Below are 24,176 nucleotides of genomic sequence, written 5' to 3' on the forward strand. Positions count from 1 at the left end.
GCTCAATCTTGGTTTCCTGTAGGTTTCTGGTGCCTCCAAAGTGGTATCTTTCTGATAATGGTCTGGTCACCAGCCTGCTGACCTTGGCTCTGGTCTTTCCTCAGGAAGGGCACATACTCCATCCTGACTATCACCACTCCTCTGCATCTTGGAACTACAGCTGTGAACTGAGTAAAGGGCAACAGAGCTACCACTTAGCACCTGACCCTGTGCCCTGGGATAGATAAGTGATCTCCTTCCTTTCCCTTTTCTATCCATGGCACTGGTGCCGCTGCTACCTTCACCATCATTGTGCCTCACTGCTGCTACCTTCCTGCTGCCAGTCTTCCAGGGCCTGCCACATCCACCGTGCCAAGAGCCAGGTCGACCCTGGCATCTGCAGACCTTGCCTGCAATCTTCCTAAAATGTCTCATGCTTGAAAAAGAAATTCCTGGGACATTTTCCTGTATTTCCTGCTCACACATCGATTCGATATTTTCTGTGATATTTTTGTAGGGGATGTTTTGGGGAGATCTGGCTGTTGTGGTGCCTTCTACCCTGCCAACTTCACTCAGCCCCACAAAGTGCAAAGTTGAATGTACCATGACTAATCTGAATGTCAGAGGAATAAACATGAAAAGAACAAGAACAATTAGAAATGTAATCAAATGCCTGTTTTCCACAGGAAAAGTTGTTGTACTTAATATTTTTATGTTGAATGAATGGATTTTTGTGTAGGAAAAAATCATGCAAGTACACAAGTTTCAGAACTGAAACCATTTCTAATTTTGCACATTTTAATTTCTAAGGAACAGGTGCCATTAAATATACTAAGATTGATGAAAAAAATGTAGTGGAACAAACCCCACGAATATTAGTGGACAAAATTCTTTTGAATATCTGATAATTATATAGGTATTGCACATGTAAAATCTATATCAGAGTGCTCACTGTCCTGGCAAAGGCTTCGGTGTGGGAATGTGGAGCTTAAAATTAAAACAAAAAACTAAACTTAAAATTATTTTTACATGTAATTTTTTGAAAAATGAAATATTTTAAAAGAAGTTATCCTCCGTACTGTTGTTAGAGAATCAAATAAGATGTTGGGTTGCAAAAAGCATATGTAAAACTTGATATAAAAATAATCTTCTATTGTTATATTATGATAATATGGTAGTATGAACATAAGTGATTTATGTCAAAGACAATCATGAAATTATCTCTAGTCAAATCATGAGCTTTCATATAAAAGAAACAGTATTGCCAGTAGAACAGTCCTGATGAAATATGCTATGATATGAAAATATTTTTTCTTAAAATCTGCCTTTGGAACATCAACAGATCTGGAAATTCAAACCAACAAAAAAAAAACCCAAATGAAAAAATATGCTTAGAGTCTCTATAGGAGACTGCATGTCTCACTGGGAGATAGCCTTTAATAGAAATAGACTAATATGAAAGCATGTTAGTCTAGCCATTGACTATCAGTATAGGGAGTTCACAGTTTCCAGATTATGATACTTGAGAAGGTATGTTTCCAAGGTATCTGGACATATTTATTATTTATTATATATATAATGTTTATCATATTTATAATTTATTGAAATTGTATGTCAAGGTTCTTTGCTTAATCATGGCTATCAGATAGTCAAATGATTCTGGAATTTTCCCTCTTCCACCTATTGTGCAGGTCAGTTGTTTTTCCTCTTCTTCACATTTTCTTCTTCTTTTCACTTTTTGCATATTGCATGTTTTCTTGATGTGTTGTGGATTCATTAGTTCCTACTTATGCAATTTTAATTTTTAAGGATTTAATTTGTTCACTGAGCTTCTGTACCTTTTACCATTTGTGGAATTCTTTATTACTCATGGGGATATTTCCATTAGGATTTGGGGACTCTCTATTTGACTAAGCTGTTCCTTTTACTGTCATCAATTTTCTGTCCACTTCTTCAACTTGGACTTTATGTAACAGATGGGCTCTGCTCTCCATTGGAGGATATGACTGTCCTGAGCTTGTGTCTATTGTACCCTTTTGCTTTCACAGCTCAACCTTGGTTTCCTGTAGATTTCTGGTGCCTCTGATGTGGTATCCTCCTGGTAGAGGTCTGATCAGTAGACTGCCATCCTTGGCTCTGGTCCTTCATCAGGTAGGGCATTTGCTCCCTCCAGACTATAACCACTCCTCTCCATCTTGGACCTGCACCTCCCAATCTGAAAAATGGGCGACAGAGCTAATCATTAGCACCTGACCCTGCACCGAGGGATAGAATAGCGGTCCACTTGGCAGCCCACTTTTCTATCCCTGGGACTGGTGCCGCTGCTGCCACCACAGCTGCCCTCACTGCTGTTGCCTTCTGCCAGCACCTTCAGGTGACTGCCACACCCGCCATGCCAAGAGCCAGGGGCACTTCAGTGTCTACAGATCTCTCTGTGTCTTCCTCAGTCACCTCATGCTTCAAAAAGGAAATCACTGTGAGTTTTTCCTGGATATCCAGCTTGCAAATCAATTTGGGAATCTTTGATTCCTTTGTAGGGGAGTATGGGAGAGTTTGGGCTGTTATTATCTTTCATTCAGCAACCTTCCCTTAGATCCCCAATGTGTAAACCTGAATATACCATCTTAATGTTATAGACTAATATGAAAATATAATAATAACCATCAAAATGTAATTAAATGCAGTGTTTTCTGTAGGAAATATTGACTAACATGCTACTTTTATGGTGAATCAATTGACTGTACATATAGAAAAATATCCTATAAGTACATAAGAATCAGATAGAAAGCCACTTCTGATTTTGAATAATTGTATGAAATGTCATTTATTTTATACTAAGACTGACAAAACAATTGAAAAGGAAAAGAAATATCAGAGGACAAAAACCCTTTTGAACATCAAATGACTATATAGTGATTGTATATGTAAAATCGATATCAGAGTGCTTACCATCCTAGCGAGGGCATGTCAAGGAGAAATTGGGAACCCAAAACTGAATAAAAAGTAACTAATATTAAATATTGGCTTTCCATATAAAAAGGAAAAAAATGTAAAATTTAAAAAGGGCATCCTCTGCACAACTGTCAGAGAATCAAAAAAAAGACAATGAATGACAAAGCCCCTCTGGAAATTCAGGGAGTGAAATGAGTTTCTATTGCTATGAAGATGATTATAACTTGGTAGCATGATTAGAAGTGTTTTTCTATTGCAAAGATGATTGTGATGTCAGCAGAGGTGAAACCATGCATTACTGTACTAAAATAGTACCACCACTGTCAGAAAAATATTCTAATGAAATATAGTAGGATATGAAAATATTTTCTCCTAAAATCTGCCTTTAGAACATCAACATGTCTGGAAAAAGAAACCAACCAAACTCCAAACAAACCCCAAAATATACTGGGAAGGTTGTAAGAAAATTGAATGTCTAAGTAGGATGTGCCTTTCAAGAGAACATGAAAGAACATGGAAACAGCTTAGCATGGAGAATTTCCATGTGGGATCTACATTTAGAGAAAGGGCAGAGGTGATATAAGACAGAGAACTGAAAGTGTCTAATTCCATAGGATACTCACTGTAGCTCTACAATACTGGAATTATTGCTTGCCTCTTCCATATCTAGACTGAATGTAAAAGGAAAAAAACATGAAAAAGGAATAACCATCATAAATGTAATCAAATCTAGTGTTTTCCATTTAAAAATGTTGTTGTAGCTATTGTTGTAATAATGAATGAATGGGCTATTTGTATAGAACTAAAAACATGTAAGTATACAAGTTTTAGGAGCAAATCCATTTCTGATTTTGCATCCTTATATTTCTATGCAACAGATGCCGTTAAAAATACTAAGATTGACAAAAGAAGTTTAAAGTAACAAATTCCAAGAATAAAGTAGACAAAAAAAGCTTTTGAACCTCAAATAACTATACTGTGATTGCACATATAAAATTGACATCAGAGTGCTTGCCATCCTGATAAAGTCTTGGGGATGGGAATGTGGAACTTAAAGCAAAAAAAGTTTTAATTGTCTTTACATGTAATTTTGGGAAAAAATGAAATATTTTTTAAACAGTGACTATTTCCACTGCTGTCAGAGAACCAAATAAGATTATGGATGGCAAAGCACCTCTGTAAAACTTGACATCTTAATAAGCTTTTATTTGAATGAAGATGAAGAGTAGAAATGGCTCTATCTCAAAAACAATCATTAAATATCTCAGTTCAAACTAGATGCCGAACTAAAAAAAAAAACAAGTAATGTCAGAAAAACAGTCCTGACAAAATATGGTATGATTAGAAAAAGTTTCTTTCCCAAAATCTGCCTTTGGAATAGCAACATATCTGGAAACTTAACCCAAATAAAAACAACCAAAACCTATGTTGGGAGGGTCTTTAGGAGATAGAGTGTCTCACTGGGATGTGCCCTTCAGGAGAAATGGAAACAGCTTAGAATGAAGAATTCCCACGATGGGATGTCATTTCAGACTCTGACCATCATAATAGGGAGTTGACATAGTATCCAGACTATGAGGCTTGAGAAGCTATGGTAAACAGAGAATGGCTGACCTTTGAGGTAACTAAGAAGAGATGAGCCATGAGCAGTATGGAACCTTTTCACTTCAATTATTCAATTTGGGAAGGGATTTAAATCACAGAAAGGGTTGAGAGTAGGAGAGCCAGAGAACTGCAAGTGCCCAGTTCCATGGAATCTGACTACACAGCATGTCAGGCCCAGGAGAAGCCAGAGAGAAGGGAATTTCAGAGCTGGCAAATCTGTAGAATGGTAGAGGAGAAATCTTGTGTGGCTCCACTGTATTAGAATTACTGTTTGCAGTTTGCTTGCAGTCTTTTCTCCTTGACCCTGGAACTCAGGATTATGGCAAAAATACTGCTGGGAGATCTCCTTTGGGTTTTCAGAGGTGACCAGGGAATTCTTTCCATTGTGACTTTGCCCTTAAGTTGCAAGCTCTCTGGACATCATTCTTTATAACTACTTGAAATCATTTGCCTAATCATAACTGGCAGGTACTCCAGTGATTCTGCAATTCTTCTTCTACCAACTTTTCCTGGTCAGTTGCTTTTCTTATACTTCACATTTTTTTCATTCCTTGCACATTGTTTACCCATTTTTTATACATGTCATGGATTCATTAGTTTCAATGGTCCAATTCTAATTTTTCAAGATTTAAGTTCTTCACAGAACTTCACAGAAGTTCTTTCATCATTTGTTGAATTCTAACATCTAAGAGGATATATTCTTTAGGGTTTGGGGCCCCTCTATTTGACTAAGCTATTCATTCCTAGTCATCAACTTTGTGCCTCCCTTTCAATTTTTTCCCAAATTTTTCTGCTACTGCTCTAGTTTTTAAGGTGCTATCTATTTCTGAGTTGAGGTCCTAAGCTTCCATGTCACCATAGTAGCTTTGTATCATCAGATTCTTTTTCATTTTGCTCATTTTTTCTCACCTACTTCTTCGATTTGGACTCTATGTTCCAGGTAGCCTCTGCTTTCCAATGAAGGGGATGATTGGTCTGAGATTGTGTCAATTCTATCCTTTTGCTTTTACAGCTCAATTTGGTTTCCTGTAAGTTTCTAGTGCCTCCAACATGGTATCCACCTGGTAGAAGTTTGGTCACTAGGCTCCTGACCTTCCTCAGGTAGGGTATGTGCTCCCTCCAGATGATAACCACTCCTCTCCATCTAGGAACTGAACCTCTGAATCTGGGTAATGGGCGACAGAACTAACCATTAGCACCTGACCCTGCACTCAGGGATAGAATAGCGGTCCACTTAGCAGCCCACTTTTCTATCCCTGGGACTGGTGCCGTTGCTCCTGCTACCACCACTGCCAACACTATTGCTGCCTACCTGCTGCCAACATCTTCAGGGACCTGCCATGCCAACAACCAGCTCCATTTTGGTGTCTGTAGACCTCTCCTGCATCTTTTTAAAATGCCTCATGCTTGAAAATGGAATCCCTCAGATATTTTCCTGCCTTTCCTGCTCACAGATCAATTTGGTATTTTCTGTGATGCTTTTGGAGGGGAAGTTTTGGGGAGGTCTAGTTGTTGTTGTGACCTTACATCCTTCTACCTTCATTCTGCCCCCCCAATATGCAATGGGGAATATATCATGTCTAATCTGAATGTCAAAAGAAAAGCATGAAAAGAACAAGAATACTTGTCAGAAATGTAATAAAATGCATTGTTTTTTTACAAGAAAGGTTGTTTAAAGGGGGGAAATGTGAGTACTCAAGTTTCAGAAGTGAAGCCATTTCTGATTTTCATCCTCATATTTGTAAAGCATACATCCTGTCAAAATATTAAGATTGGGGGTGGGGGGGAGGAAAAGAAAATGATCTATGTCTTTAACGAATAATGCTTGGAAATGATCAAATAAAATATATTTTAAAAAAATATTAAGATTGACAAAAGAAGTTTAAAAGAAGAAATCCTGAGAATATTAGGGGACAAAATGTTTTCAAACACCAAATAACTATACTGCACATGTAAAATCTATAGAGTGCTTATGATCCTGGTGAGAGCACAGGGGTAAAAATATGGAGCTTAAAATTGAAACAAAAAACTAATATTGTAATTTGTCTTTACATGTAACTGTAGGAGGGAAGGAAATATTTTTAAATATATTTATCCTCTGTATAGTTTTCAAAGAATCAAATAAGAGGATGAATATCAAAGCACCTCCATAAAGCCTGATATCAAAATAAAGTTCTATTGTTATAAAGATGATAACATGGTAGCATCAGTAAAAGTGGTTATATCTCAAAGATGATTATGATATAGTCAGAGGTCACCAAAACTATTTAGGAGTGTCTTTTAGAGACTGAGTGTCTCTCTGGGATGTGCCCTTTAAGAGAACATGACAATAGCTTAGCAGGAAGAATTCTCATGATGGGATGTCAGTCCAGTCTCTATAAAAATAGGGAACTGACAGAGTATATAGACTATGAGACCTTCAAAGGTATGGTAAACAGAAAATGGCTGAGTTTGGAGGCAATTTAGATGAGATAGGCCCTGAGCAAGACTTCACTCTCTCGCTTAGATGATCCTACATGGGAAAGGAGTTAGCTCACACAAAAGGGACAGATGATGACAGCCAAAGAACCACAAGTGTCTACTTTGATGGGATTTGAGCACACAGAATGTCAGGCCCAGGAGAAGCCAGAGAGAAAGAAATTTCAGAGCTGGCAACCCTTTCAAGTGGCAGTGGAGAAAATTTTTGTGACCTCATTGTGGCTCCATAATATATTATTGTTTGGTGCTTGCTTGCAGAAGCTTGGTGCTTCTCCTTAACCTTGGAGCTCAGGGTTTTGGCTGGAATATTCCTGGTAGTTTTCCTTTGAGCATTACTTTTTGGAGTTCAATGGGGATTCTTTCTGTTGTGATTTTGTCCTTCGGTTCCAAGCTATCTGGACATGGTCTTCTATGAATACTTGAAATCGTATGTCAAGGTTCATTGGTTAATTGTGACTTTCAGGTAGTTCAGTGATCTGGAATTCTCCCACCTCCATCTACTTTGCAGGTCAGTTGCCTTTCTTATACTTCACATTTTCTTCTATTTTTTTATTCTTTGCACATTGTTTAACGGTTTTTCTAGATGTGTCATGGACTCATTTGTTCGCATTTTTCAACACTAATTTTTGCGATCTTATTTCATCACTGAACTTCTATACTTTTGACCATTTATTGAACTCTGATATTTAAGGGGATATTTTCTGTAGGATTTGGGGCCTGTCTATTTGATTTAGCTGTTCATTTCTATTCATCAACTTTGTGCCCACCTTTCAATCCTTTCACAAAATTTTCTGCTATTAAATTAGTGTTTAAGACACAATCAATTTCTGAGGCAATGTCATAAGCTTCCCCATCACCATAATAATGCTGTATCATCAGGTTCTTTTTCAGTTTCCTTATTTTTCTCACCTACTTCTTTAATTGGGACTGAAGGAGATGACTGGTCTGAGCTTGTGTCTATTTTACTCTTTTGCTTTCACAGCTCAACTTGGTCTCTAGTAGCTTTCTGGTGCCTCCAATGGGCTATAGAAGTCTGGTCACTAGGCTGCTGACCTTGGCTCTGGTCCTGTCTCAGGTAGGGCATGTACTTCTCTAGACTTCAATAACCCCTCTGCATCTTGGAACCACATCTCTGAATCTGAGTAAAGGGCTACAGAGCAAACCATTAGGAGCTGCCCCTGCATCCAGCAATTCACTCAGAAGCCCTCATTTCCATCCCTGGCACTGGTGCCACTGCTACCAACCCCACTGATTCTCCCCTGCTACGACCTTCAGCCAGCACATTCAGGTGCCTGCTGCCCACTATGCCAAGGGCAAACTCCACCCTGGCCTCAGTAGACCTCTCACCTTGGGTCTTCCTCAGTTGCCTGGTGCTTCAAAAAGGAATTACAGTGAGTTTTTCCTGGCTCCCTGCCCGCAAATCGAATTCTGAATGTTCTGTGATTCCTTTGTAGAGGAGGTTATGGGGGAAGTTTGGCTGTTGTTATGACCTTTCACTGTGCCCCCTTCCCTCAGATCCCCAATGTGCAATGCTTGATATAGAGTTCTTAATCTGAATGTCATAGAATAAGATGGGCAAATAATAACTATCAAAAATGTAAAAATGTAATCAAGTGCAGTACTTTCCACAGGAATGTTTGTTTTGCCACTGATCTATTGTTATGATGAATCAATAGCCTGTACCTATAGAAAAATATCCTCTCAATAAACAAGCATCAGAAGGGAAGCCATTTCTGATTCTGAATACCTTACTTCTAAGAAACTCATGCCATGTCTTATACTAAGATTGGCAAAAGAAGTGAAAAGGAAACAAGAATATTAGAGGACAAAAGTTTTTTGAATATCAAATGACTGTACTGTGACTGTACATGTAAAATATATTTCAGAGTTCTTACCATTCTAGTGAGGGGGTTGTGGGGACAAGTAGAAAAGGAAAATTGAAAATAAAGAAACTAATGTAAAATATCAGCATTATATGTAATAATGGGGTCAGATGTAGAATGGCCAAAAAGAAATTATCCTCTGCACAACTGTCAGAGAATCAAATAAGATGAAGGTGGGGAAAGCGCCTCTGAAAATATGGATATCAAAATGAGCTTCTATTATGATGATGATGATGATACCTTGGTGGCATAGATAGAAGTGTTTTATTACAAAGACAACCGTAATGTTAGCAGATGTCAAACCATGCACCACACTAAAATTGAACCATTACTATCATAAAAATTGTCCTCATGAAATATAGTAGGATATGAAAATATTTTCTCCTAAAATCCGCTTTTAGAACATCAACACATCTAAATTAATTAATTAAATGAACTTAATTTCAAAAAGAACATCAACACATCTGGAATAAAAACCAACAAAACAAGCAAAAACCTATGCTGGGAGTGTTGTGAGGAAATCAAAATTTTAACTTGGAGGTGCCTTACAAGACAACGTGAAAGACCATGAAAATAGGTTAGCATGGAGAATTTCCATGTGGGCATGTCAGTCTATCTATCTCTATCATAACAGAGTGCTTACATAACATCTAGAGAATGGCTGAGCTTGGAGACAATTTAGAAGAGATAAGCTCTGATCAGGATGGTGCCCCTTCATTTCAATTATATAACATGGGAGGGGATTTAGATGACAGAAAGGGCTGAGATGATGAGAGTCAGAGAACTGGAAGTGTCCAATTCCATGGGATCTGAGCAAACAGAAAGTCAGGCCCAGAAGAAGCCAAACTGAAGGGAATTTCATACCTGATAATCCTCACAGTGATTCCACAATATTGGAACTATTGTGTGCTTGCAGCCTTTTCTCCGTGGCCTGGGAGCTCAGGGTAGACTATTGCTAGACTTTTCCTGGGAGTTCTCATTTGGGGATCTCTATTTGGAGTTCACTAGAGAGATTCTTTCAATTTTGACTTTGCCCTTTGGTTCCAATCTATTTAAACACGTTTCCTTTATAATTTCTTGAAAAAAGGATGTCAAGTATCATTGCTTAGTCATATGTCAGTTCACTAATTCTGGGATTGTCCTCTGTTTATTTGGAAATTCAGATGATGTTCCTATGAGGAATTTCACATTTTCTTCTGTTATTTCTCCATACTTTTTCCTCTATGATTGCCTGTTTTTCTTGATCTGTCATGGATTTATTAGTTCCCATTTGTCCAATTTGAACTCTTTAGAATTTAATTTTTTCACCATGCTTCTGTATCTTTTACCATTTGTTGAATTCTGAATTCTAAGAAGATATTTTCTTTAGGATTTGGGGATCCCTATATTTTATCAGGTTGTTCACTTTCTAATCATCAATTTTATGCCCACCTTTCAAATCTTTTCAAATTTTTCTGTTACTGCTCTGGGTGTTAAGATATTGTCTATTTCTGAGTAGATGTCCTAAGCTTGCCTGTCACCGGAGTCACTTTCAATCATCATGTTCTTTTCTGATGTGCTCATTTTCCCTCCCACTCGCCCACTTTGGTCTTTAGGAGGATACAGTTGGTCTGAGTCTCCAGTGGAAGGCATGACTTCTGTCATGGGCTTCTGTCTATTACATCCTTTTGCTTTCACAGCTCAATCTTGGTATCCTGTATATTTGTGGTGCCTCCATCATGGCTTCCTCCTGGTAGAGGCCTGCTCACCAGCCTGCTGACCTTGGCTCTGGTGCCTACTCATGTAGGCCACGTGCACCCTCCTGACTACCGCCACTAGTCTCCATCTTCAACCTGCATCTGTGTGAACTGAGTAATGAACGACAAAGCTACCACTTAGCACCTGACCCAGTGTCCTGGGATAGATAGGCGATCCCCTTGCAATCCACCTTTCCATCCCGGGCATTGGTGCCGCTGCTACCTTCACCCCCACTACTGCTGCTAGCCTGGTCCCAGCATCTTCAGTTGACTGCCACAAACACCATACAAAGAGCAAGCTCCAGTCAGACATCTGTAGACCTCTCTTGCGTCTTCCTAAAATGCCTCATGTTTGAAATAAGAATCTCTGGAACATTTTCCTGCCTTTCCTGCTCACAAATCAATTAGATACTCCCTGTGATGCCTTTTTAGGGGAGATTTTGAGGGAGATTTGGCGGTTATGGTGACTTTACACCCTGCCAACTTCAATCTACCCTCAACATGCAATCCTGACTATACCATGCCCAATCTGAATGTCAAAGGAAAAGCATGAAAAGAGTAAGAAAAATTGCCATGAATGTAATTAAATGTACTGTTTTCCACTAGAACGATTGTTGTACCTATGTTTGTTATGGTAACTAAATGTGCTGTTTGTTTAGCAAAAATAATCAGGTAAATACTCAAGTTTCAGAAGCTAAGGCGATTTTGAATCCTTGTCTTTCTAAGGAACAGATGCCATTATAGTAAGATTGACAAATGAAGTTTAAAGGAATGAAGCCCAAGAATATTAAAAGACAAAATGCTTTTGACCATCAAATAAGTATATAGAGATTGCACATGTAAAATCTATAACAGAGTGCTTTCTGTCTTGGCAAAGGCTTGGGGGAAGGAATGTGGAACTCAAGATAAAAATAAAGAAACTAGTATTAAAAAACTCTTTACATGTAATCATGGGAAAATGAAATATGTTAATACATTCATTCTCTACACAATTATCAGAGAATCAAATAGGTGGATGGAGGGCAAAGCACCTCTATAAAATTTGATATCAAAATAAGCTTCAACTGTTTTAAAGATGATCTCTTTAGGATTATAATTATTTATGTATAATTATAATCTTTAGGATTATATTCCAAAGGTGATCATGAAACTATCATAGGTCAAACAAGGCCTTGCATTATAAAAGACCAATAATGTCAGAAAAAATTGTCCTGATGAATTATGGTGTGATATGAAATTTTCCCCCTAAAATCCGCCTTTCTTACAACAGATCTGAAAAATCAAAGCAGAAAAAACCCAACTCAAAAACTATACAGAAGGCTACGTAGGAGATTGAGTATCTCTGTGGGAGGCGCCTTTCAAGAGAACATGAAACAGCTTAGCATGAGGCATTCCTATGATGGGTTTTTAGTCCTGGCTCTAACTGTCAGAACAGGGAGCTGGCAATGTCCAGACTATGAGACTTGAGAAGCCATGGCCAAGAAAGAATGGCTGAGCTTCTAGGTAATTTAGAAAAGATAGGCCAGAAGCATGATGGTGCCCTCTCACCTAGATGATCCTACATGGGAGGAGATTTAGCACAAAAAAGGGAGAGACGATGAAAATGAGAAGTTCAAGTGTCTAATTCCATGGGTTCAGAACACGAAAATGTCGAGCCATGCAGAAGTCAGAAAAAATGAATTTAAGAGGTGTCAATCCTATAGCATGTTAGAGGAGAAATCTTGTGTGATCCTCACAGTGGCTCCACCATATCAGAATTATTGTTTGCTACATGCTTACAGTCTTTTATCCTTGACCTGGGAGCTTGGGGTAGTGACTAGAAAATTTCTGGGACACCACGGGATTCTTTTATTTGTGAATATGACCATCGGTTACAAACTATCTGGACACGGTTCTCTATAACTATTTGAAATCGCATGTCAAGACTGGTTAATTGAGACTTCAGGTAGTCCAGGGATTATGTAATTTTCTGCCCTCCCCTGCAGGGCAGTTCCTTTACCTATACTTCACATTTTTTCTATTTTTTCAAGTTTTGCATATTTTTCACTGATTTTTCGTAATGGGTCATAGATTCATTACCTCCCACTTATTCAATGCTAATTTTTCAGGATTGAATTTCTTCACTGAGCTTCTGTACCTTTCACCATTTGATGAATTCTGTTATCTAAGGGAATATTATTTTTAGGATTGGGGTGCCTCTGTTTGCCTAAGCTATTCATTCTAAAGTCATCAGGTTTATGTCTACCTATCAACTCTTTTCCCAATTTTTCTGCTATGACTCTTGTTTATAAGGCACTGTCTCTCACCATAATTCCTTTGTATCATCAGGTCCTTTTTTTGCTGCCCCACTTCTTCACTTTGAACTCTATGTAACAGTTTGGCTCTGCCCTCCAGTGGAGGGGATGACTGGCCTGAGCATGTGTGTATGATATGTGTTTTCACAGCTCAGTCATGGTTTCCTTTAGGTTTTTACTCCTTCCAACTTAGTATCCTATTGTGAAACATTCTGGTCCCTAGGCTACTAACCGTGCCTCTGGTCCTTCCTCAGGTAGAGCATGTTCTTTCCAGACTACAAACACTCTTCCACATCTTGGAACCACACCTCTGAATCTCAATAAAGAGCTACAGAGCAAACCATTAGCAGCTGCCCCTGCACCCAGGGATATAATAGCGGTAAACTTCAAAGACCACTTTTCTATCCCGGGTACTGGTGCCGCTGCTACCACCACCACTGCTGCCACACTGCTGCTGCCTTCTGCCAGTACCTTCAGGTACCTACCATGCCAAGGGCCAACTCCACCTCTGCATTGGTGGACCTCTCCATGTGTCTTCTTCAGCTGCCTCGTGTGTCACAAAGGAATCACTGTGAGTTTTTCCTGGCTATCCTTCTCATGAAATGATTAATGATGTTCTATAATTCAATTGTAGGGGAGATTATGGGGGAGGTTTGGCCTCTGTTGTGACCTCTCACTCTGTAACCCCTTCAGAGAAGCCCAATGTGCAGAGCTCAATATACCATTCCTTTTCTGAATGTCAAAGAATTAGATGGAAAAATTATCCTCATCATCAAAATGTAACCAAATGCACTCTTTTCTCCAGGAAAAGTCCTTTCATTATGCTTATAGGCTGTACCTATAAAAAATATCCTGTAAGTAAACAAGTCTCAGGTGGGACGCCATTTCTAATTTGGAATACTTGTATTTCTAAGAAAGCTTTGTCATGTCTTATACTGGGAGCAACAAAACAACTGATAAGGAAAAAGAATATTAGAGCACAAGACCCTTTTCAACATCAGACAACAAGACTGTGCTTGACAAATCACAAGACAAAATGAAGAGTGAAAAAGAAGATCCTCTGAACAACTGTCAGAGAACCAAATGAGACAAAGGATAGTATAGCAACTCTTGGAAACTGGATATGGAAATGAGCTTCTACTGTTATGAAGATGGTGTTAACTTGGTAGCTTGGCAAGAAGTGTTTCTATTGCAAAGACCATAATAACATTAGCAGAGGTCAAACCAGGGACTGTATTAAAACAGGACTGATGAAATGTGGTGGTAAATTAAAATATTTTCCCCATAAATCTGTGTTTAGAACCTCAACAGGTCTGGAAACAGAAACCAAACCAAACAAAAACACTGTGAGATGATCATGAGAACGTGAATGTCTAAATTGGAGATGCCTTTCAAGAGAACATGAAAAAGCATGGAAACAGCCAAACAGAGAAATTCCATGTGGGCATGTCAGCCGGGCTCTATCAGAATGAGCAGTTGGCATAGTATCCTGAGCAAAGCTACTGTGGTCAACAGAGAATGTCTGAGCTTTGACGCAATTTAGGAGAGATGGCCCCAGAGCAAGTTGGCTCTTTTCACCTCAATGATCCAACTTGGGGAGAGACTTAGATCACAGAAAGGGAAGAGATGATAAGAGGCAGAGAAGGGAAAATGTTTAAGTCTGTGGCATCTGAGCACACAGAATTTCAGGTCCAGGAGAAAACAGAGAGAAGAGACTTCAGAGCTGGCAATTCTATAGAATAGTAGAACAGAAATCTTGTGTCATCCTCGCATTGGTTCCAACATACTGGAAATATTATTTGCTGTTTAATTGCAGTCTTTTATTGTTGACCCTGAAGCTCAGGGTAGTAACTAGAACATTCCTGGCAGTTCTCACTTGGGGGATTTCTTTTTGGAGTTCACTAGTGCATTCCTTCAATTGTGACTTTGCCTTCTGCCTACAATTTATCTGGACATGTTTCTTAAAATTGGATGTCAAGACTCGTTGGTTACTCATATGTCAGTTAGTCCACTGATTCTGCAATTGTCTTCCATTTATTTGGCAATTCAGTTGCTGTTCCTGAGGCAGTTCACATTTTCTCCTGTTATTTCTCCATGCTTCTCCCCTTTGGTTACCTGTTTTTCTTGATGTGTCATGGATTAATTGGCTCATTGTCCAATTCCAATTTTTCAAGATTTAATTTCTACAATGAGCGTTTTAATATTTCACCATTTGTTGAAGTCTGAAAGCTACGCAGATAGTTTTGTTGGATTTGGGCCCCTGAATTTTATCAGGTTGTTCATTTTGTAATCATCATTTTGGTGTCTACCTTTCAAGTCTTTTACCAATTTTTCTGTTACTGCTCTGGGTGTTAAGATATTATCTATTTCTGAGTAGATGTCCTAAGCTTGCCTGTCACCACAGTCATTTTCTGTCATCATGTTCTTTTCTGATGTGCTCATTTTTCCCTCCCACTCGCTCACTTTGGTCTTTAGGAGGATACAGTTGGTCTGAGTCTCCAGTGGAAGGCATGCCTTCTGTCATGGGCTTCTGTCTATTACATCCTTTTGCTTTCACAGCTCAATCTTGGTATCCTGTATATTTGTGGTGCCTCCATCACGGCTTCCTCCTGATAGAGGCCTGCTCACCAGCCTGCTGACCTTGGCTCTGGTGCCTACTCATGTAGGCCACGTGCACCCTCCTGACTACTGCCACTAGTCTCCATCTTCAACCTGCATCTGTGTGAACTGGGTAATGGACGACAAAGCTACCACTTAGCACCTGACCCAGTGTCCTGGGATAGATAGGCGATCTCCTTGCAATCCACCTTTCCATCCTGGGCATTGGTGCCGCTGCTACCCTCACCACCGACTCCCCTCAATGCTGTCTGCCTGCTCCCAGCATCTTCAGTGGACTGCCACAAATGCCACCAGAGTCCAAGCTCCAGTCAGGAGTCTACAGATCTCTTGCATCTTCCAAAAATACATTCATTTTCCTGTCTTTTCTGCTCATAAATAAATTTGGTATTTTCTGTGATGCTCTTGTAAGGGAGGTCTTGAGGGAAGTTTGCCTGTTGTGGTGACCTTTCACCCTGCCAGCTTCACTCTGCCTCCCAATATGCAATGCTGATTATATACTCTGCCTAATCTGAATGTCAAAGGGAAAACATGAAAAGAATAATTGTCAGAAATGTAATCAAATGCACTGGTTTCCACAAGAAATTTTGTTGTACCTTATACTGTTACAGTGAATGATCACAGTGTTTGTTTAGAAAACAGATTGTGTAAGCACTCAAGTTTCAGAAGTAAAGTCATTTGTGATGTGGCATGCTTGTATTTCTAAAGAATGTATATACTTATCAGCATCAAAGATTGACCAGAGGAGTTAAAATGAATAAATCCTGCAAATATTAGGGGATCAAATGCTTTTGCAGGTCAAATAATTATAAAGGGATTATGCATGGAAAATCTATATCCGAGTGCTTGTCATCCTGGTGAGGCCTTGGGAGAAGTAAGGTGGAACCCAAAATTAAAACAAAAAACTAATATGTGAAATTGCATTTATAAGTACTTATAAATTTGTGGGGGGGAAGTAAATGTGTTAAATCCATTGTTCCTCTGCCCAATTGGCAGACATTTAAATAAGCAGATGGGTGCCAAACACCTCTGTAAAACTTGGCATCAAAATAAACTTTTTTCTTACAAAGAGGATGATAATGTGGTAGCATGATTACAAGTGGTTACATTTCCAAAGTGATCATGAAATTATCACAAGTCAAACCAGATGTTGTACAATAAAAGAACCAGTAATGTCAACAAAACAGTCCTGTTGAAATATGGTATGATATGAACCTTTTTACCTAAAATCTGCCTGGACCATCAGTAGATCTGGAAATTCCAACCAACAAAAACCCAGATTAAAAACAATTCTGGGAAGGTCTTTAGGAGACTGAGTGCCTTGCTGGGATCTGCCTTTCAAGAGAATATGGAAGCAGTTTAGCAGGAAGAATTCTCTTGATGGGATCTCAGTCCAGCCCCTGTCTATAGGGTGTGGACAGGGTGTCCAAACTGTGATAACTGAGACTCAATGGTTGACAGAATAGCTGAGCTTTCAGACAATTGGGAAGAGATTGGCCATGAGCAAGATGGCCGCCTCTCACTTAAATTATCCTTTTTAGGAAGGAATTTAGCTCACAGACAGGGAGAGATGATGAGAGCCTGAGAACTGAAAGTATCTCATTGCATGGGATCTGAACACAGAAAAGGTCTAGGCAACAGAAAGCCATAGAGAAGGGAATCTGGGAGCGTACAATCTGATACAACGATAGAGGAGAAATCTTGTGGCATCCTCACTGTAGCTCCACAGTGTTGGAGTTTTATTTGCTCTTTGTTTGCAGGATTTTTCTCCATGATCCTGGAGATACAAGTTCCAGCTGGAATATTCCTGGGAGTTCTCCTTTGGGGATTTCTTTTCAGAAGCAAACAGGTGATACTATCAATTGTGACTTTGTACTTTGCTTAAAAGCGCTCTAGACATGATTCTCTAAAACTTTTTGAAATCGCAAGCTGGTGGATTAATTGTGGCTGCCAGGTGGCTAAATGATACTGGAATTCACCCTCCTCCACCATTTTTACAGGTCACTTGCTTTTCCTACACTTTGTACATTTTTTTACCATTTGTACTTTGTTTACCTTGTTTTCTTGATGTGTCATGGATTCATTAGCTCCTACTTGTCAAATTCTAATTCCTTCATTTAACTTCTATACCGTTCACCATTTCTGGAATTTTGATATCTTAGGGGATATTTTCATCATGATTTGAGGACCTCTATCTGACTAAGCAGTTCATTCTCTACTCATCAACTTTATAGCCACCTTTCAAATCTTTCCCAATTGTTCTGCCTTTATCTAGTTTTGAAGATATTCTCTATTTCTGATTTCATGTCCTAAGTGTCCCTTTCGCCATAAGAGCTCTACATCACCAGGTCCTTTTTTGGTTGCTCATTTTTCACACACCCTTCTTCACTCCGCAGTGGAAGCGATGACTGTATTGAGCTTGTGTCTATTACACCTCTTGGCTTCTACAGATCAACTATAGTCTCTTGTTGGTTTCTAATACCTCTCATGGCTGTATCCTCCTCATAGAGATGTGGTCATTAGGCTGCTGACCTAAGCTCTGGTCCTTCCTCGGGCCGGGCATTTGCTCCCTCCAGAATACCACCACTCCTCTGCATCTTGGAAACACACCTCTGAATCTCAATAAAGAGCTACAGAGCAAACCATTAGCAGCTGCCCCTGCACCCAGGGATATAATAGCGGTAAACTGCAAAGACCACTTTTCTATCCCTGGTACTGGTGCCGCTGCTACCACCACCACTGCTGCCTCACTGCTGCTGCCTTCTGCCAGCACCTTCAGGTGCCTGCCACACCTGCCACGCCAAGGGCCAACTCCACCTCTGCATCGGTGGACCTCTCCTTGTGTCTTCTTCAGCTGCCTCATGTGTCACAAAGGAATCACTGTGAGTTTTTCCTGGCCATTCTGCTCATGAATTGATTAAGGATGTTCTATCATTCAATTGTAGTGGAGATTATGGGGGAGGTTTGGCCGCTGCTGAGACCTCTCACTCTGTAACCCCTTCAGAGAAGCCCAATGTGCAGAGCTCAATATACCATTCCTTTTCTGAATGTCAAAGAATTAGATGGAAAAATTATCCTCATCATCAAAATGTAACCAAATGCACTCTTTTCTCCAGGAAAAGTTCTTTTGTTATGCTTATAGGCTGTACCTATAAAAAATATCCTGTAAGTAAACAAGTCTCAGGTGGGACGCCATTTCTAATTTGGAATACTTGTATTTCTAAGAAAGCTTTGTCATCTCTTATACTGGGAGCAACAAAACAACTGATAAGGAAAAAGAATATTAGAGCACAAGACCCTTTTCAACATCAGACAACAAGACTGTGCTTGACAAATCACAAGACAAAATGAAGAGTGAAAAAGAAGATCCTCTGAACAACTGTCAGAGAACCAAATGAGACAAAGGATAGTATAGCAACTCTTGGAAACTGGATATGGAAATGAGCTTCTACTGTTATGAAGATGGTGTTAACTTGGTAGCTTGGCAAGAAGTGTTTCTATTGCAAAGACCATAATAACATTAGCAGAGGTCAAACCAGGGACTATATTAAAACAGGACTGATGAAATGTGGTGGTAAAATAAAATATTTTCCCCATAAATCTGTGTTTAGAACCTCAACAGGTCTGGAAACAGAAACCAAACCAAACAAAAACACTGTGAGATGGTCATGAGAAAGTGAATGTCTAACTTGGAGATGCCTTTCAAGAGAACATGAAAAAGCATGGAAACAGCCAAACAGAGAAATTCCATGTGGGCATGTCAGCCGGGCTCTATCAGAATGAGCAGTTGGCATAGTATCCAGCGGAAGACTACTGTGGTCAATAGAGAATGTGTGACCTTTCAGACAATTTAGGAGAGATGGCCCCAGAGCAGGGTGGAACCTTTCACCTCGATGATCCAACTTGGGGAGAGACTTAGATCACAGAAAGGGCAGAGATGATAAGAGGCAGAAAAGGGAAAATGTTTAAGTCTGTGGCATCTGAGCACACAGAATTTCAGGTCCAGGAGAAAACAGAGAGAAGAGACTTCAGAGCTGGCAATTCTATAGAATACTAGAACAGATATCTTGTGTCATCCTCGCAGTGGGTCCAACATACTAGAAATATTATTTGCTGTTTAATTGCAGTCTTTTATTGTTAACCCTGAAGCTCAGGGTAGTAACTAGAACATTCCTGGCAGTTCTCACTTGGGGGATTTCTTTTTGGAGTTCACTAGTGCATTCCTTCAATTGTGACTTTCCCTTCTGCCTACAATTGATCTGGACATGTTTCTTAAAATTGGATGTCAAGATTCGTTGGTGACTCATGTGTCAGTTAGTCCACTGATTCTGCAATTGTCTTCCATTTATTTGGGAATCCAGTTGCTGTTCCTGAGGCAGTTCACATTTTCTCCTGTTATTTCTCCATGTTTCTCCCCTTTGATTACCTTTTTTCTTGATGTGTCATGGATTGATTGGCTCATTGTCCAATTCCAATTTTTCAAGATTCAATTTCTTCACTGAACCTTTTAACATTTCACCATTTTTTGAAGTCTGAAAGCTAAGGACTTAGTTTTATTGGATTTGGGCCCCTGAATTTTATCAGGTTGCTCATTTTGTAATCATCATTTTGGTGTCTACCTTTCAAGGGTTTTACCAATTTTTCTGTTACTACTCTGGGTGTTAAGATATTGTCTATTTCTGAGTAGATGTCCTAAGCTTGCCTGTCACCACAGTCACTTTCAATCATCATGTTCTTTTCTGATGTGCTCATTTTTCCCTCCCACTCGCTCACTTTGGTCTTTAGGAGGATACAGTTGGTATGTGCTCTCTAGTGGAAGGCATGACTTCTGTCATGGGCTTCTGTCTATTACATCCTTTTGCTTTCACAGCTCAATCTTGGTATCCTGTATATTTGTGGTGCCTCCATCATGGCTTCCTCCTGGTAGAGGCCTGCTCACCAGCCTGCTGACCTTGGCTCTGGTGCCTAATCATGTAGGCCACGTGCACCCTCCTGACTACCGCCACTTGTCTCCATCTTCAACCTGCATCTGAAGTGAATAATGGACGACAAAGCTACCACTTAGCACCTGACCCAGTGTTCTGGGATAGATAGGCGATCTCCTTGCAATCCACCTTTCCATCCTGGGCATTGGTGCAGCTGCTACCCTCACCACCGACTCCCCTCAATGCTGTCTGCCTGCTCCCAGCATCTTCAGTGGACTGCCACAAATGCCACCAGAGTCCAAGCTCCAGTCAGGAGTCTACAGATCTCTTGCATCTTCCAAAAATACATTCATTTTCCTGTCTTTTCTGCTCATAAGTAAATTTGGTATTTTCTGTGATGCTCTTGTAAGGGAGGTCTTGAGGGAAGTTTGCCTGTTGTGGTGACCTTCCACACTGCCAGCTTCACTCTGCCTCCCAATATGCAATGCTGATTATATACTCTGCCTAATCTGAATATCAAACGGAAAACATGAAAAGAATAATTGATAGAAATGTAATCAAATGCACTGGTTTGCACAAGAAATGTTGTTGTACCTTACACTGTTACAGTGAATGATCACAGTGTTTGTTTAGAAAACAGATCGTGTAAGCACTCAAGTTTCAGAAGTAAAGTCATTTGTGATGTGGCATGCTTGTATTTCTAAAGAATGTATATACTTATCAGCATCAAAGATTGACCAGAGGAGTTAAAAGGAATAAATCCTGCAAATATTAGGGGATCAAATGCTTTTGCAGGTCAAATAATTATAAAGGGATTATGCATGGAAAATCTATATCCGAGTGCTTGTCATCCTGGTCAGGCCTTGGGAGAAGTAAGGTGGAACCCAAAAATAAAACCAAAAACTAATATTCGAAATTGCATTTATATGTACTTATAAACATGGGGTGGGGGAAGGAAATGTGTTAAATCCATTAATCCTCTGCCCAATTGCCAGACATTTAAATAAGCAGATGGGTGCCAAACACCTCTGTAAAACTTGGCATCAAAATAAACTTTTTTCTTACAAAGAGGATGATAATGTGGTAGCATGATTACAAGTGGTTACATTTCCAAAGCGATCATGAAATTATCACAAGTCAAACCAGATGTTGTACAATAAAAGAACCAGTAATGTCAACAAAACAGTCCTGATGAAATATGGTATGATATGAACCTTTTTACCTAAAATCTGCCTGGACCACCAGCAGATCTGGAAATTCCAACCAACAAAAACCCAGATTATAAACAATTCTGGGAAGGTCTTTAGGAGACTGAGTGCCTTGCTGGGATGTGCCTTTTAAGAGAATATGGAAGCAGTTTAGCAGGAAGAATTCTCTTGATGGGATCTCAGTCCAGCCCCTGTCTATAGGGTGTGGACAGAGTGTGCAAACTGTGATAATTGAGACTCAATGGTTGACAGAATAGCTGAGCTTTGAGGCAATTGGGAAGAGATTGGCCATGAGCAAGATGGCCGCCTCTCACTTAGATTATCCTTTTTAGGAGGGAATTTAGCTCACAGACAGGGAGAGATGGTGAGAGCCTGAGAACTGAAAGTATCTCATTGCATGGGATCTGAACACAGAAAAGGTCTAGGCAACAGAAAGTCATAGAGAAGGGAATCTGGGAGCTTACAATCTGATACAATGATAGAGGAGAAATCTTGTGGCATCCTCACTGTAGCTCCACAGTGTTGGAGTTTTATTTGCTCTTTGTTTGCAGGATTTTTTCCCATGATCCTGGAGATACGAGTTCCAGCTGGAATATTCCTGGGAGTTCTCCTTTGGGGATTTCTTTTCAGAAGCAACCAGGTGATATTATCAATTGTAACTTTGTCCTTTGCTTAAAAGCTCCCCAGACATGATTCTCTAAAACTTTTTGAAATCACAAGCTCGTGGGTTAATTGTGACTGCCAGGTGGCTAAATGATACTGGAATTCACCCTCCTCCACCATTTTTAAAGGTCACTTCCTTTTCCTACACTTTGTACTTTTTTTTACCATTTGTACATTTTTTACCTTGTTTTCCTGATGTGTCATGGATTCATTAGCTCCTACTTGTCAAATTCTAATTCCTTCATTTAGCTTCTATACCTTTCACCATTTCTCGAATTTTGATACCTTAGGGGATATTTTCATCATGATTTGAGGGTCCTCTATTTGACTAAACACTTCATTCTCTACTCATCAACTTTATAGCCACCTTTCAAATCTTTCCCAATTGTTCTGCCTATATCAAGTTTTGAAGAAATTCTCTATTTCTGATTTCATGTCCTAAGTGTCCCTTTCGCCATAAGAGCTCTACATCACCAGGTCCTTTTTTGGTTGCTCATTTTTCACACACCCTTCTTCACTCCGCAGTGGAAGCGATGACTGTATTGAGCTTGTGTCTATTACACCTCTTAGCTTCTACAGATCAACTATAGTCTCTTGTTGGTTTCTAATACCTCTCATGGCTATATCCTCCTCATAGAGATGTGGTCATTAGGCTGCTGACCTAAGCTCTGGTCCTTCCTCGGGCCGGGCATTTGCTCCCTCCAGAATACCACCACTCCTCTGCATCTTGGAACCACACCTCTGAATCTCAATAAAGAGCTACAGAGCAAACCATTAGCAGCTGCCCCTGCACCCAGGGATATAATAGCGGTAAACTGCAAAGACCACTTTTCTATCCCTGGTACTGGTGCCGCTGCTACCACCACCACTGCTGCCTCACTGCTGCTGCCTTCTGCCAGCACCTTCAGGTGCCTGCCACACCTGCCACGCCAAGGGCCAACTCCACCTCTGCATCGGTGGACCTCTCCTTGTGTCTTCTTCAGCTGCCTCGTGTGTCACAAAGGAATCACTGTGAGTTTTTCCTGGCTATCCTTCTCATGAATTGATTAATGATGTTCTATCATTCAATTGTAGGGGAGATTATGGGGGAGGTTTGGCCGCTGCTGAGACCTCTCACTCGGTAACCCCTTCAGAGAAGCCCAATGTGCAGAGCTCAATATACCATTCCTTTGCTGAATGTCAAAGAATTAGATGGAAAAATTATCCTCATCATCAAAATGTAATCAAATGCACTCTTTTCTCCAGGAAAAGTTCTTTTGTTATGCTTATAGGCTGTACCTATAAAAAATATCCTGTAAGTAAACAAGTCTCAGGTGGGACGCCATTTCTAATTTGGAATACTTGTATTTCTAAGAAAGCTTTCTCATCTCTTATACTGGGAGCAACAAAACAAATGACAAGGAAAAAGAATATTAGAGCACAAGACCGTTTTCAACATCAGACAACAAGACTGTGCTTGACAAATCACAAGACAAAATGAAGAGTGAAAAAGGAGATCCTCTGAACAACTGTCAGAGAACCAAATGAGACAATGGATAGTATAGCAACTCTTAGAAACTGGATATGGAAATGAGCTTCTACTGTTATGAAGATGGTGTTAACTTGGTAGATTGGCAAGAAGTGTTTCTATTGCAAAGACCATGATAATATTAGCAGAGGTCAAACCAGGGACTATATTAAAACAGGACTGATGAAATGTGGTGGTAAATTAAAATATTTTCCCCATAAATCTGTGTTTAGAACCTCAACAGGTCTGGAAACAGAAACCAAACCAAACAAAAACACTGCGAGATGATCATGAGAAAGTGAATGTCTAACTTGGAGATGCCTTTCAAGA

The 24,176-nt window shown here is 39.7% G+C and overlaps 4 non-coding genes across 4 annotated transcripts; all 4 read left to right on the top strand.

Moving 5' to 3' along the window:
* The first annotated feature begins 208 nt into the window (after nucleotides 1-208).
* MIR1545D-2 (microRNA mir-1545d-2) lies at nucleotides 209-267 on the top strand. The gene has a single exon (NR_162994.1). It is a non-coding gene; the product is annotated as a microRNA mir-1545d-2 (primary transcript).
* Nucleotides 268-2,235: 1,968 nt separating this feature from the next.
* Nucleotides 2,236-2,295, top strand: MIR1544G (microRNA mir-1544g). Its single transcript, NR_162993.1, has one exon. It is a non-coding gene; the product is annotated as a microRNA mir-1544g (primary transcript).
* Nucleotides 2,296-10,785: 8,490 nt separating this feature from the next.
* MIR1545B-3 (microRNA mir-1545b-3) lies at nucleotides 10,786-10,844 on the top strand. Its single transcript, NR_127615.1, is given in 1 exon segment — nucleotides 10,786-10,844. It is a non-coding gene; the product is annotated as a microRNA mir-1545b-3 (primary transcript).
* Nucleotides 10,845-23,127: 12,283 nt separating this feature from the next.
* MIR1544C-5 (microRNA mir-1544c-5) lies at nucleotides 23,128-23,188 on the top strand. Its single transcript, NR_127607.1, is given in 1 exon segment — nucleotides 23,128-23,188. It is a non-coding gene; the product is annotated as a microRNA mir-1544c-5 (primary transcript).
* Nucleotides 23,189-24,176: the final 988 nt, after the last annotated feature.

This window comes from Monodelphis domestica, chromosome X (genome assembly GCF_027887165.1).
Source record: "Monodelphis domestica isolate mMonDom1 chromosome X, mMonDom1.pri, whole genome shotgun sequence".
Classification (NCBI taxonomy): domain Eukaryota; kingdom Metazoa; phylum Chordata; class Mammalia; order Didelphimorphia; family Didelphidae; genus Monodelphis; species Monodelphis domestica.